Raw genomic sequence first — 4,682 nt, 5'->3', positions numbered from 1 at the left:
GAAAGAAAGAAAGAAAGAAAGAAAGAAAGAAAGAAAGAAAGAAAGAAAGAAAGAAAGAAAGAAAGAAAGAAAGAAAGCTTTCAGACTGATGAACAGCTTCCTGTGTTTGAGTTTGTTGTTAAAAACAGAAACAGACTCAGTTTCTCCTGTCAGTCGGTGGAAACAGCAGCGAATCACAATAAAATACAATAAAGTCTCTTTCTATTCTATTCTATTCTATTCTATTCTAAGCCTGGGTCAGTCTGACTTTCTGAAGTTCAGACAGAAAAACAAAGTTTCCTCTGAGGACAAACTGAGCCCAGCTGTCAGAGCATCACTGATCCTCCTGATCAACCTGTGGAAACGTTAAAAAACAAAACTCTGTGGTTGAATCTGAGTCGGGAACAGAAACGATCGAACGTTTCAGCCTCTCCTGACCTGGAAAAAAACAGCCTCCGACTCCACAATAATCACAGGAAACAGCAGACGGAATGAGAAGTATTCCTCCTGAGAATCTTTACTTTTCCCCTCCGACACGTCACATCCCCAGGATTAACCAGAACCACATCCCAGGGATTAACCAGAACCACATCCCAGGGATTAACCAGAACCACGCAGATTATTAGTCAGGTAGTTTCAGGATTACAGAAATGTCCACACATCCATCCCGACGGTTCTGAAGACGTTTGTTCTGAAGTCAAACAAGTTTCAAAATAATGTCTTTTCACAAGAACCAACAATCAGCTGATTACAACTCAGAGTATTTTACCTCGAGTTAAGAACACAGGAAAAAGCCTAAATCAATCGAGCGCTGATTCTTTGATTCATCAGGACAACAGCATGAAAACAAACATGAAGCTGTTTCTCCACAGCTCTGCAGCTGTTTCTCTGCTCCTTGGCTTAAAAACCGTGCTAAACTGGGATTATCAACTGCTGGCCCGTGGGCCACTTCAGGTTTGTTGAAGGGGTTCTCCCCGGCCAGTGGGGGTGACATTATGAAACTAAAAACACGTAGAAAATGTTAACATTTGCTATTATTTTTACACTTTAAGACAACTTTTTCAAGTAAACAAGAAAAACACTATAAATAGTTTTTATTAAATTGAATAAAAACAGCTGAACCACAGGTTTATATGTTGTTTCTTTTTAAGGGAACCCTGATGGATCTGAGAGAAAGACCCAACTTTAAGGCAGGAAGTTGGATTATTGAAGGGGCCAACATTCTACTAGCATGATCTAATCAACATGTTTCCCTCTTTGCATCAGTATTGATCACATATTTGCAAACAAACGGACAGGAAAACTACCAGCAAGTCTTTTCTGCTGTGACTCTAAACAAAATGTAAAAACGTGTCATTAAGAGGCTCAGCTTTGGTCAAAGCTTCCAAGGGCCACATGTGGCCCCAGAATAATCCCAGCTTGGATCGATTTCATTTAAATTTGGGAAAATCGATTCACGGGGCCTGAGATGGATTCTTCCCCACAACGTCTTGAGTGCATCTGTCTGAAACACGTTTCTATATTTTGTCACTCCTGGCTTGCCGTATGTTTACAACCAGTTGACGTTCAGCGCTAACGTTAGCTTCTGATAACAAGTTGTCTGGATGAAAACAACAGAAACTAAAGAATCACTGACATTATCAGGTGATTCTCAGCAGAACTTAAAGATAACAGAGAGCAGGGAGACTTCTGTCTGTAAAGACTTGTGCTCCTACAGCTTTGACCAGCGGCTCTTTAGGAGCTCGAACCAAACATCTGCCTGTAAACATGAGACTGAAACTGTGATGGAGAAATGTGTGAAAGACGATATTCTAACAAAATCATTCAGTTTGTTACAAATATTACTGTTTTTAAACTTTAAGAAATGTCTTAATGAAATTCACAGCGATGAAATGTTATATTACAGCTGCACGATTTTAGGAAAACCTGTGATGTGTGATAACAATGTTTAATACTGCGATGATAATAATACTTGTGATAAATGAACAAACATGTACGTAGTGTTGATATCTTTCTGCTCTGGGTTCAAAGCCCAAAAAGAAAAGAAAAAAAAAAAAAAATGAATCATTTCCATTCCAGCCTGATTTCTTTTAATTGACCAAATACATGAAGGCCTCTGTTTGATTGGTGAAATATTTCAAGCTTTTATCTGAATGACAAAATGTAAAAATGCTAACTTTTGAGTCAATTATTTATTGCAGTTTATACAGTTGCTGCGATATGCATATTGTACAGGTTATTACTGTAATGACGATAACTTTTTGATATATTGTGCAGCCCTAAGTTGTATTATGTGTTTTATTAAAAGTATAACTAACAAGTTTTAATAAGTTATATTGAACATAACAGAAGCTCACTGAAGCATTTCAAATATACAGTTTTCATACATTCCATGGGAGTGGGCAGAAAAGTATATTTATATTAGCCCTAGTGCTGGGCGGTATACCGTTTTGTACCGAATACCGGTTTTTATTTTTGTCATGATATGAATTTTCTGAATACCGGACATAACGGTTTAAATAGCCTGAACGTGTGCGGAATGTTTCGTCGCGGCCGCCAATGAGCTGTTTCCCGGGGGACAGTTTTCCTCGCAGCACCGCTGTGTGCGTTAGCATGCTAATGTTATTGTTGAACAGCTTCAGAGGCAGGTGGCGATTCCGCTGCTTGTATTGACTGACTTTAAAAAAACATCCCGTTTTCACCATCGGTGAATGTAGTAAACACATTTTCAGTGACGTGCACGGTTAGATTTAATGCGAGGTTAGTTAATATGGAGACGTTATGCTGATGGAGACTTAACGTGGTTCTATTGTGAAAAAGCCCGGGGAAAGTAGTTTGTAATGGAATTGGAATTGACTGGTGTGCAAGGTGAGTCGTGCTGATAATCTTTATTAAATAACATAAAACATTAAACCTGATAATAAACTTTTCGTAACCCTCCTCCTTCACGACTGGACCAAAATGCGTGACTACTGTCTCCAACCAGGCGGAGAAAAGACACATAGAGGAGGGAAACAGAGACACAGACAGAGGTACAGTAAAAGAAAAAAGTTAATAAGCAGTGTTTGTACATTTTATTATCAGCTGACCTGTGACGAAAAGAAAAATACCGTCAACTACCATCAAACCGGTGTAAATGTTGAAAATACAGTGATATAAATTTTTGGCCATACCGCCCAGCTCTAATTAGCCCAGCTCTTCTCCTACAGCCTTATTCCATCACTTCTTGTTCATCAAGAACCTTAAAAATTAATTCCTCCAACAACACTGTCACCTGCAATTCATTTTAGTTTAAAACCTTTTAAACTTGTGACAGTTTTCCTTCGAGATTAAACTGTTTAACTTAAAAGTTAGTTCCTTAAACCTGTTGTTTATAGTGAAGAGAAAAAATAGTGATATTAATCTTCTGAAACAAAGTTGAACCATTTTCATTATTTAAGAGCAGATTGAATTAGGATTAATCAATTCAGAACCTTATGAATCGAATTCGAATCGAATGCTGATACCCGTCCCTACCCCTGAGCTCTACACCAACACATCACACATGGTTGGCAGAAAGTACAAACTCTGAAAACTTATAGAAACTCAAAGTGCCTTAAAGAAACCCGTCAGGTTTACGTACAGGTTCAGAGATTTTATCTGCAGCTGGGAGCTTTCAGTGGAACGTTAAAGTGTGAAAAATAAGTGTGAATCCTGAGTCATCGTGTACTTTCTGACATGTGACAGGTGTTTCCCTGCGCCGGGCTGCCCTCAGGCTCATGTTGTGCAAACCTGGACCAATTACGTGACAGTAAACCAGAAGTCGGTTAATCTTAGTCTAGAAAACATATTTCAGATTTGGGTTTCAGAGACAAATTCACAGCAATTATTCTTAAAGTGATACCACTGATCATGCACGTGTCTCCTCTTTATATTAGCATCTCTCAATAGGTTTTTATTTTAGTTTCATTATGAGGCGGTCACCTTTTTTTAATATATAAAGCTAACAATACACCTTCTGTAATCTGATACAATCCAGTGTTAATCCAAGAGACTGCAACAAGTTAAATAAAAAACCTGAAACTTCTTCATGTCAAACTTTAAACAAACAACTTGAGTCAAAATACACAGAAATAAACTTATAAAATAAAAGTATTACATTAAAATAAACTATATGTTTACAGACTTCTTAGCTCTAACTCAAGATGTCACGGAAAATAAAATAAAAAGGTAAACTCTAAATGTTTGGTTATTTGTTTTAAAGGCGGCCATTTTTACCACAAGAATTTGCAAACATATAATTGTGAGTTTAAAGTCATCATTATGGAAAAATAAAATAAAACGATGGCTTTGTGTTTCGTAATAACTTATAATGCAAAACAATGATTATAAATCTTGTAATTATGACTTTGAATCTAATTTAAAACACTTTAGCTCAGATTTATGACATTCAATTTCACATTTTATTTTCGTTTTAGTGGCAGAAATGGGCTTCCACAGTTTCGATCTGCTTTAAGCCTTTTCTCCCCACAAACTGTCCCATCCCCCAATCCTGCAGGTCTGCTTTTCACCACTTTGTTTTCCTGCCACTGCTGGGCCTCAAGAAAAACACTGAAGACAAGCAAATAAACTAATCTTCACCTTTTATGTAACTAAAACTCACAGGAAATGTTTTAAATTCATGTTGAACAAAAAAAAAACTTAGCTTTATATATATATATATA

This window comes from Austrofundulus limnaeus, unplaced genomic scaffold (genome assembly GCF_001266775.1).
Source record: "Austrofundulus limnaeus strain Quisiro unplaced genomic scaffold, Austrofundulus_limnaeus-1.0 Scaffold89, whole genome shotgun sequence".
NCBI lineage: Eukaryota > Metazoa > Chordata > Actinopteri > Cyprinodontiformes > Rivulidae > Austrofundulus > Austrofundulus limnaeus.
This window is presented reverse-complemented; position numbering follows the sequence as displayed.